Below are 12,004 nucleotides of genomic sequence, written 5' to 3' on the forward strand. Positions count from 1 at the left end.
AACAAGTTAGGAAACACAAGTGTTGTCAAGGATGTGGAGAAAGGGAAACCTTCTTACGCTGTTGGTGGGAATGGAAGCTGATGCAGTCACTCTGGAAACTAGTATCGATGTTCCTCAAGAATTTAAAAATGGAGTTACCCTAGGGCCCAGCTACTAAGCATTTCAGTAATTTTTGGAAAAGACACATTCATAGAATGAGATAGTTTTTTTCACTTTTGAAGCTTTTTTTTTTTAAGCATAGTTGACCTATAATACATTAGTTTCAGGTGTACAACATAGTGTTTTGACAAGTTTATACATGATACTGCATTAGCAAGTGTAGCTAAGATTTGTGACCATACAATGCTATTACAGTATCATTGAATGTATTCTTTGTTTTTTATTTCCATGACTTATTCCATAACTGGAAGCCTGTATCTCCCCCTCCTTTATCCATTTTGTCTATCTCCCACCCACCTCCTGTGTGCCAACCATCAGTTTTCTGTATATATATATATATATATAAGTCTGATTCTGCCTTTTTTTAAAAAAAATCATTTTAGATTCTACATATGAATGAAAATAATGGTATGTCTTTCTCTGACTTTTTACTTTGCATTATACTCTGTAGGCCCATCCACACTGTCAAAAATGGAACAATCTCATCCTTTTTTATGGCAGCATACTATTCCATTGTATATACATACCACACTTGGCTATTGCAAATAATGTTGCAGCAAACATATGGATTTATATCTTTTTAAGTTAGTGTTTTAATTTTCATTGGGTAGATACTTAGTGGAATTATTGGATCATAAGGTATTTCTATTTTTAGTTTTTTGAGGAAACTCCATACTGTCTTCTACAGTGGATGTACCAATTCACATTCCCACCAGCAGTGGATGAGGGTTCCTTTTTTTCCCCACATCCTCAACAACATTTATTTCTAAGTCTTTTAGATACTAGCGATTCTGACTGGTGTGAGATGATACCTCATTGTGGTTATGATTTGCATTTCCCTGCTGATGAGTAATGTTGAGCTTTGCACGTATCTGTTGGCCATCTGTATGTCCTCTTTGGTAAAATGCCTGTTCATGTCCTCTGCCCAGTTTTTAATCACATTTTTGTTTTGGTGTTGAATTATGGAAGTTCTTTATATTGTGGATATTAGTCCCTTATTGGTTATATCATTTGCAAATATCATCTCACTTCAATATGTAGCCTTTTTGTTGATGGTTTCTTTTGCTGTGCAAAAGCAATAGATTTTGATATGGTCCCAGTAGTTGATTTTGGCTCTTGTTTCTATTGCCTTAGGAGACCTATTAAGGAAAATGTTTCTATGGCCAACACCAGAAAACTTATTACCTATGTTTTTGGAAGTTTCATGATTTCGGGTGTCATGTTTAGGTCTTTAATCCATTTTGAGTTTATTTTTGTTATGGCGTTAAAGTGCTTCAGTTTCATTCACATGTAGCTGTCCTGTTTTCTGAACACCATTTACTGAACAGATTGTCTTTTCCCCATGGTATGTATATTCATGCTGCCTTTGTCACAGATTAGTTGAAAAGGTAAGTGTGGGTTTATTTCTGGGGTCCTCTATTCTGTATCACTGATCTATGTCTGTTTTTGTGCCAATACCGTACTGTTTTTATTACTATTGTCTGTCTTGGATTGTAGTAACTCTAGCTTTGTTCCTAAGATCATTTTGGTTATTTAGTCTATTTTGCTCCATACAAATTTTAGTATAATCTCTCCCAGTTTTGTAAAAAAATGTATTGGTATTTTGATAGGTATTGCTTTGAATTGATAGATTGCTTTGGGTAGTATGGACATTGTAACAACATTCTTCTACCAATCCATGAATATGGAATATGTTTTTATTTGAGTAATCCTCAATTTTTTAATGGTTCAGGGTTTTTATAGTAAGGGTCTTTCACCTGGTTGAGTTTATTCCTAGATACTCTTCTTGGTGCAATTATAAACACAGTTCTTTTAATTTTTCTTCTATTTTGTTATTAGTGTAAAGAAATGAGACCAATTTCTGGGTATTCATTTTGTATTCTGCAACTTTAATGCGTTTATTTATTCTAGTAGTTTTTTGGTGGAATCCATGGGATTTTCTACACAAAGTATTATTTGCAAGTAGTAAAAGTTTTACTTCTTTACCAGTTTGGATGCCTCTTAATTTTCTTGTCTGAATGCTGTGGCTAGGACGCCTGTACTAACTTAAATAAAAGTGAGAGTGGACATCCTTGTCTTGTTCCTGATCTAAGAGGAAAAGCTGCCTTTCCCCATTGAGGATGTTGATAGCTGGGGGTTTTTCATGCATGACCTTTATTATGTTGAAGTAGGTTTACTCTAAACTCACTTTCTTGAAAACTTACTAAAAAAAAAAAATGACTGTTGAATTTTATCAAATGCTTTCTCTGCATCTATTAAGATGATCATGATTTTTATCCTTTGTTTATGTGGTGTATGACGTTGATTTGTGAATATGGATTCATGCTTGAATCCATGGAATAAATCCCACTTGATCACAGTGAGTGATCCTTTAATATATTGTTGAATATGATTTGCTAATATTTTGAGGATTTTTTTTACATCTATGTTCATCAGGGATATTGGCCTGTAGTTTTGTAGTGTCTTTGGTTTTGGTATCAGGAATATGCTTTGGAATAGTTTGAGGAGAATAGGTAACTCTTCTTTATTTTTTTAAGTTTTCTTTACCTCTATACCCAACATGGGGCTCAAACTCCTGATTCTGAGATCAAGAGTCATATCCTCTTCTGACTGAGCCAGCCAGGTGCCCCATGCCCCTAGGTAACTTTTCTTTAAATTTTTTGTAGAAATCACCTTTGAATTCATGGACATTTATTTTTTAGTAGTTTTTTATTTACAGATTTAATTTTGTTACCAGTAATTATGCTGTTCAGATTTTCTGTTTCTGCCTGATTATGTTTTGGAAGATTGTAGGTTTCTAGGAATATGTCCATTTCATAGTGTGTGCCAGTACTGTACTGTTTTGGTTACTCTTGCTTTGTGGTATAGTTTAAATGTGGGAGTGTGGTAACTTCAGCTTGGTTCTTTTTTTTTTTTTTTTGCAAGATAGGTTTGGCTACTCAGGGCCTTTTGTGGTTCCATACAAACTGTCGGGTTTTTCCAGTTCTGTGAAAAATACTATTGGCATTTGATAGTGATTATATTGAACCTGTAGATTGTTTTGGGTAGTTAAACTGGATATTTTGACATTGTTCCAATTCATTAGCATGACCTATAGTCCCATTTACTTGTGTTCATCTTCAATCTCTTGCATCCATGCCTTAGTTTTCAGAATATAGTTCTTTTGCCTACTGGTTACATTTATTCTTAGGTATTCTTCTTGATGCAGCTAAAAATGGAACGTTAATTTCGGTCTCTGCCAGTTTATTAATGTATAGAAATACCCACAGATTTTTGTATACTGATTTTCGTATCCTGCCTCTTTACTGAATGCATTTATTCTAATTCGATGAAGTCTTCAGAGTTTTTGATATATAGCATATTATCTGCAAATACGGGCAATTTTACCTAATAATTTGGATGCCTTTTGTCTCATCTGACTGCTTTTGTTAGGACTTCCAGTATTAAATAAAAGTGGCAAGAGTGGACATCCTTGTTTTGTTGCCAATCTTAGAAGATCTGTTTTTCACCATTGTTAAGATGTTGGCTGTTTCTCATAGATAGCTTTTGTTATATTGAGATAGGTTCTCTTTAAAACCACTTTGAGACTTTAAATCAGGAACAGATGTTGAACTTTGTCAGATACTTTTTCTGCATCTATTAAAATACGATTTTTATCCTACATTTTGTTAATCTGTATCTTTTTGATTAGTGGATATCAAACTATGCTTGCATTTCGGAAATCACACTTGATTGTGCTGAATGATTTTTTAATGGATTGAGTTTGATTTGCTAATATTTTAATGAGGGTTTTGCATCTCTGATCAGAACGATTGGTCTGTAATTTTCTTTTTTATGGTGTCTTTGGTTTTGGTATCAGGGTCATGCTCTGTAGAATAAACTTGGAAGCATTCCTTTTTCTTTCCTTGCAATAGTTTGAGGATAGGTATTAACTTTCTAAATGTAGGATAAAATTGAACAAAACAGGGTTCTTTAAATTAGCTGTAATATTTTTACATCTTATGAACCACTAGTTGTTAAACTTGTGCCTCACTGTTAAATAAAAATTTAAGTGAAATTTATAAATATTTATGAAATATTGTAGTTTTGAAATTGTTTTTATTTAGGTATATAAACTTTAAAGGCTTAAAAAATGTAGCAATTTTTGGAACCCACAATCTTTGTAACTGCTAAAAACCCCAGTGTTCACTTGGAATATCTTTATTCCTTAGTTTGAGTTTCTCTGCTTTCACCATTTCCATCAGTGTTAATTTTAACTGTTTTAGTGATTTGGTTCCAGATAACTTCTCAACAAAAATCAAATGTCTTTCTCTAGATCATTTGCCATAAAAGTCAAAGTCTGTTAGAAAATACTTATTAAATGCATTGTGAAAATTTAGCACTCAGAATGTGCAGATCTGTGCCTGTGATCAAGGTTTTTTACATCTCTTGTGACTTCTAAGTATATGTGTAGACCTTTACTAAAGAGCTTTAAATAATAACCTATAAAGGAAGATAAAATAAGCATGCTTTTATTACTTTGAATTTTTTTTTTTGCTTTTTTTCTGCTTTTCCTTCTGGTTTTGTTAGTATCATTTCTAAAAATTTCTGAGGCTTATAATGTTAAATCGTATTTTGTGACCATAATCCCCACATCTGTGCAGGGTGAATGCTTACCAACATCTATTTTGCCATAGTTGTATGGTTATCTCTTTGTGGATTGAAGATTGTTCTCTAGTGGTTTCTTCAAAAAGGACTCATGGAACTATATTCCCTGAGTGTTAAAAGTTCAAAAACATGTCTGTATTTATACTGTAACATTTTGTCAAAGATTCTTGTCATTTTCTTGAATATTGTACATAAATTCTTTAACCACTTTATTCAGATATGAATGACATATAAAAGTGTACATATTATATACAACTTGATGACTTTGGAGATAAGTACTCATCTATGAAGCTATAAACACAATTTATGTCATAAACATATCTATTACATTCAAGTTTCCTCCTGCCCTCTTTTTTTGTAATAAGAGTACTTAACATAAGATCTACCCTCTCAGCAAATGTTAAAGTATGCAATATACTATTAACTATAGACATTATGCCATATCGTGGATCTCTAGGACTTATTCTGCATAACTGAAAGTTTGTACCCTTTAACACCTCCCTTTTTTCCTCCCCTTACGGTCCCCCAGCTCCTGGCATCCATCATTCTACTTTCTGCTTCTGCATTTGAATATTTTAGATTCCTCACATAAGTAATACCATCTAGAATTTGTCCTATATCTGACTGATTTTATTTAGTACCATGCCCTCCAGGTCCACCTATCCCAAAAGGCAGGATTTCCTTAAAGACAGAATAGTATTCCATTGTGTGTATATCACATTTTCTTAATCCATTTATCCATCAGTGGACAATTAGGCTTATTCCATGTCTTGGCTACTGCCAATAAGAGGACACCATGTATGTTCTTACCATCTTTGGTGGAAGATGGGTAGAAGTAGGAGTTCAGTGAACTTTTTTTTTTTTTTTAACCATTTTAAGTGTCTTATTCCTTCTGTTCGAATGCTCAAAGGACTTCTGGTTCCTTTCTTTAAGCTTTTTTAATTTTTATGAGAGAGTGCAGGTGTGTGAGCATGAGTGGGGGGGGGGCAGAGGGAAAGGGAGAAGCACACTCCCTGCTGAACAGAGAGCCTGATGCGGGACTTGACTTCAGGACCCTAGGATCATGATCTGAGCCTAAGGCAGACGCTTAAGCAATTGAGCTACCCAGGTGCCTTTTTTTTTTTTTTTTTTTTTTTAAAGCTTTTGATGTCCAGTAAGCTTACCTGGAAAGGTACTCCTATTGATGGTTCTTGTCAGTTTTTCCTGGAACATAGTGTGTTCTTTCTTTTTCCTTAGTTTTTTAACTTAAATTAGCCAACATATAGTATAACATAGTGTGTCTTTTTAACGTGTAGATTAAATTCCTCTTGAATTCCTTTGAAATTTATTTTATTATGTTAATCACCATACATTACATCATTAGTTTTTGATGTGTTCCATGATTCATTGTTTTCATATAACACCCAGTGCTCCATTCAGTACGTGCCCTCTTTAATACCCATCACCAGGCTAACCCATTCCCCCACCCCCTTCCCTCTAGAACCCTCAGTTTGTTTCTTGGAGTCCATAGTCTCTCATGGTTTATCTCCCCCCCCCCATTTCCCCCCCCCCCCCCCCTTTTTTCCCTTTTTCCTTTTTTTTTTTTTTTTTTTAACAATGACTATTGGTTTCAGAGGTACAGGTCTGCGATTCAACATTCTCACACAATTCACAGTGCTCACCATAGGACATACCCTCCCCAATGTCTATCACCCAGCTCCCCATCCCTCCCACCCCCTACCACTCCAGCAACCCTCACAAGTGGGATTTATCCTTGGGCTGCAAGGTTGGTTCAACATCTGCAAATCAATGTGATAGAACACATTAATAGAAGAACCATGTGATCCTCTCAATAGATGCAGAAAAAGCGTTTGACAAAATACAGCATCCTTTCTTGATCAAAACTCTTCAGAGTATAGGGATAGAGGGTACATACCTCAATATCATAAAAGCCATCTATGAAAAATCCACAGTGAATATCATTCTCAATGGGGAAAACCTGAGAGCTTTCCCCCTAAGGTCAGGAACGTGGCAGGGATGTCCACTATCACCACTGCTGTTCAACATAGTGTTAGAAGTCCTAGCCACAACAGTCAGACACCAAAAGGAAATAAAAGGCATCCGAACTGGCAAAGAAGTCAAACTCTCACTCTTTGCAGATGATATACTTTCTGTGGAAAACGCAAAAGACTCCACCCCAAAATTGCTAGAACTCAAAGTGTCAGGATATAACAAAGCACAGAAATCAGTGGCATTCCTATACATCAACAACAAGACTGAAGAAAGAGAAATTAAGGAGTCGATCCCATTTACAATTGCACCCAAAACCATAAGATACCTAGGAATAAATCTAACCAAAGAGGCAAAGAATCCTTTGAAATTTTCTTGAATTACATCTTAAAATATTTCATTTTATTCACTTAACCTCTTCTGTCTCTTTTTATGGTGTTTTAGCAGTGTCTGCTTTTGCTATTTTTAATATGGTCTATGTTTCTTTAACTACTTTGTATTTTGTGTTGCTCTGAGCCAGCTCCTGCTGTACTTCCTGGTGTCCCTATTAACTTACCTGAGATTGCTCAAGATCTCAGAATCACCGCGTCAAGCTGTTGTTTATGTATCTGTTTGCTTTATTAAGACCTAGACATCCGTCACCTATGTTTAGTCAATATTTTAATCTTCTCTAGGGAAATTTTTTGGGAGGAGCAAATAGTCTTGGTCTGCTAGTTGTCCCCTCTACCCCTGCCCACGTTATATTCTTTCCCTTTTCTTAGGGAATTTCTTCATAGGTCTAGTGCAATTTCCATCTTGTTCACTCAAGCTCCTAATCATACATTGTGCATGAGATTTACAGCTTTACCTCTCTCCAGCCATTAGAGATGGATACTGTAGGACAGTGATGTAAATATTTGCTGTAGACACTGTGCCTCACTGACAGGCTGCTACTTTGTGATTTTTTAATTCAGCCCTACCTTCTCTATCCCAAATGGATTTAGGAAAGCGCCTGTTACCAACATGCTTATTCTATCCTGTTTATTACAAAAAGGGGCTTCTTGGTCATAGTTGGCTATCTCCTGGGAAAGTGGATGCTTCCAAGTTTGAGATCTGTAGCCACAGGCATCCTCTTTGGGCATTTCCCACACCACTTTTCTCCTGAAATTGGCAGCCTATTTTCACATACAGTAGTTCAAGGTTGCAATAGGCTGTAGAGAGCTTCTATTTTTTTTTTTAAATAATTCTTGTAGTTTTTAATAGTGCCATTGAAAAGACAAAGGGGTAAAATTCTATTAAGTACGTATTTTAGAATTATCTTTTTGTTGCATTAGGTGAATTCTGTTTGAGTCAGCCACAGACTAGATTTTCTTTTCCTACCAATTCTATTGTGTCAAAGCCTTATATTTCATTTATTTTGTTTTGATACTTTAATTCCAAAGCTAATGAAAACAGGTGAAATGTGTGTTTAGACATCGAGAAGTTCTTCTGATTTTTCTCTGTGTAAGGAGACTTGAAGAACTTAATATCTTCCAAAGTACGCATGCTCAAGCTTTTGGCCAGTCATGTTATCTACCCATGGCCAGGTTGAGTAAAAGGGTGGTTTGCTTATTCTACCACATCTTTTTTAAGTTTTTTTTAATTCTCATTAGTTGACATGCAGTGTTACATTAGTTTCAGGTGTACAGTATAGGGATTCAGCACTTCCATACATCACCTAGTGCTTACCCACCTGCTCTGTGGAAACCACATCTTAATATTCTTAAGAGCTGGGGTTGTCACTGTGGCGCTCAGGCTAAATACTGCCCCCTGCCTGTTTTAATCAAGGTTTATTAGAAAATGACCATGCTCATTCTCTTATACATAGGCTATGACTTCTTTCATGCAGAGTTGAGTAGTTGTGAAAAACCATTTGGCTTACATACTCTAAAGTGTTTTTCTGGCTTTTTACAGAAAAATAACACTGCTGACCTCTACTTTAGAACTAATTCTCTATCACCTTATAATTCTCAAATTCTATTTTTTCCATTACAGTCACTCTAAGAATAAATCAAACTTAAATTTTTCATCTCCTATCTGAGTAGACAGCATGTGAAAGTTTGGCATGTAAACAGATCTTTTAAAGTATTTCTTAGCCGTAAGACTGATCCCATTTTTTTGAGCCATCAATTCACTTTTTGGGAGAGGGCAGAAAATTAGATTTTTAAAGATTCTAATGTAAGGAGCAAAGTTATATTTGTTGTCTTCAGTCATCCTTTATGATATTCAGGAATCCATCATATAATAAATCAATAGTTCATGGTAGTATAACATGCCATAACTCCCTCAATTTTGTTAGTATCTATTTTGGGGATGGTCATGATTCAGGACTTGTAGAGCCATTTGCAGTTGGCCCTAGTGACCAAGTAACAGAAAGAATGATAGTGGAATATAAAACCACTTTATTCACCCAGCTACTCCTTTGCCTTCCATTCTACTTCCTCCATTTCTAGGCATGGTTTCATTATTGTAATCAGAAGTTGCAGTGATTATATCCTGACTGTACTATTCTAAAAACAAAATAAAGCCAGGGAGGGAGGCATCATTTTTGCCTGGGGAAGCAGAAAGGGACCAATAAGGTGCTAGAAACATGCAGTAGGGTTAAATGATGAATGGGTTTGATTTTGTGGACAATGTACTTCTAATTTTCCTCTAATCCTCGATCCTTCGATTCAAACATAGATTGCTGAATTGCTCCTTTTTTTCTTTGTGTAAATATTGTTGGTCAATTTTAAGTTGGGCTTTTGTCCTAGTTATCAACCTTTGCCCTTCTTAATCCTCTTCAAAACTCCTCTGTAGCCCGGATGAGAACTGGATGGTGAGGCCAGAGGCTCCATACACGGCACATGTTTGGTCAATGTGCTATGACTAACCATAAGCCAATTTTTTGCTGCATCTGATGATTTGCCTTTTAAATGGAAACATGCTAGTGCTGACTGCCATTCAGCTAGAAATCCTTCAATACCCAGATACATTTTTTTTTCTGCTGCGTTTGAATTTGGCTGCTGGAATTTGATCATTTTCTCCTTCAATGACGCATTTTAGTGATATCCTACTGAGTTAGAATCACAGCTCCTGGTTGTTGAAAACTGTCGTAGCCAGTGTTTTTTCAGATACCACATTACACACCGCATGAATATGGTTGCTGGAGATGTCTGTCTGGTAGCTTAGTCACCTACCATTTCCTGTCCCACCGCAGACAGTTGGGGAAAGTTAGAATTATCTAAAAATGCTCTGGAATTACCTACTTCTGAACAGGTTTAAACATTTCTTGGTATTCTTTCCTGAATTGATACTACATTTAAGAATAATGACATTTGTTTGTTTTTTTTTTTTAAAGATTTTATTTGACAGAGAGCAAGCACAAGCAGGGGGAGCGGCAGGCAGAGGGAGAGGGAGAAGCAGACTCCCCACCAAGTAGGCAGCCTGAAGCGGGCCTCGATCGTGGGACCCTGGGATCATGACCTGGGCCAAAGGCAGATGCTTAACCGACTGAGCCACCCAGGTGCCCCTGCTTTGTTGTGAAACATGAATTTTGTTCTAAAATCCAGGGAAGGGAGAGAAGTGATTGCTTACTGTGAACTGTGTGCCAACTATTAAGCTTTAGTTAGTGTTATGTAATCCTGGCAACAACTTTCCAAGAGGTGAAATAATATGCCACACAGATGGTCTTGGGAAGTTCAGGGATGAGACTGAATTTAAATCTCCTAGGTCAGTTTCTTTTGAGAGCTCAACCTCTATTATTTACTCTGATAGCACATTTTCTTTGTATATTTTAAATTATATCTTGGTTCTTAAATTTCAAACTACCAAATAAATGCTGTTTTATGGACCTTTTTGATTTATTATAATGCTGTATAATATATCAAAGTGCACATATCATAGTGTACCAAATGATTAATTTTCCTAAACAGAATGCACCCATATGACCAGATGGAGAAACAGAACAGTAGCAGCATAGAAGAAATCCTCTTTATTCTCCCTTTCAGTCACTCTCCCCTGTCTCTCCCCACCCCCCAAAGTAACTGCTCTCTAGACTTCTGACAGCAAAAATGAATTTCATCAGGTTTTGCATTTTATATTAGTGGAATACACAGTGTGTAATTTCTCGTGTCTGGCTATTAACATTTTGTGACATCCATCCTTATTTCATGTAGCTGTTGACTGCTTTATAGCATTCTATTGTGTGAATAGACCACAGCTCTTTTTTACTGTCACTAGGCTTTTGGTTACCTTCTAATTTGGGACCGTTATGAATTGTGCTGTTATCTACTTACATGTGTTTTGGTAAACAGTATTGTGTTGGGCATATGCCTAGGAGGAGGAATTGCTGAGTTACTGTTTTGAAAAAGAATTTTAGCGGGGAGTCACACTCATAGGTCCATTCAACAAATACCCGGAGATTTTTCATAATGCATATGCCTGAATTCTACCTTAGATTTAGATTCAGGTCCTCTGGAGTGGAGCCAAATTTTCTTCATTAAAACAAATGCCATGGAAATACACTTGTGCAGTAGCAGTTGAGAATCATTCATATTTATGATAGAACAATGTTAAATGTATAAAATATAGTTAAGGTACCTAAAGAATAAGGGTTTATATATATTCATATATAGTCTGTTAATTTGTTAATGATAGAAATACATTTATACTTTAATTTCTGTGTCTTTCATTTTTAAAAGAATAATCTAACCCACTTCAATTCTATCTAGTGTTTACTCAGTGCCTGCTGTGTGTTCAGCTCTCCAGGGATTTGAAGTTTTCATACAGCAGGTGTTTTCAGATCAAGGAATTCAATAGCTTTTATTATAAAAGTAATCCATTCTCCTTGTTTTTTTAAAAAAAGCAGTAGATACATAAAATAAAAAAAAAATTCTTTTCAGCCACTATTGTTTGGGTTCAGAGAATCAACTATCCCAGAAGCAACCATCGTCTTCATTTTTCTAAGCATACATGAAGTGTGTTGGATTTTGTGGGCAATATGGTAGTCTGGTTTGTAGCCTTAGGCTAGCCAAAATGACTATGAGCCTCAATTTCTTCCACTATAAAATGAGGTCGTTATGCCTTAGATTGTTGTGAGGATTAAATGCAACATCTGGAGAATACTAAGTATGGTAACTGGCATGTAACAGACACTCAATAAATTGAACAATTAGGATTATAATTATGATAGTTGTTAATAAGTGTTTTG

This window comes from Callorhinus ursinus, unplaced genomic scaffold (genome assembly GCF_003265705.2).
Source record: "Callorhinus ursinus isolate GAN/ISIS: 27379988/994484 unplaced genomic scaffold, GSC_fseal_2.0 scaffold7, whole genome shotgun sequence".
NCBI lineage: Eukaryota > Metazoa > Chordata > Mammalia > Carnivora > Otariidae > Callorhinus > Callorhinus ursinus.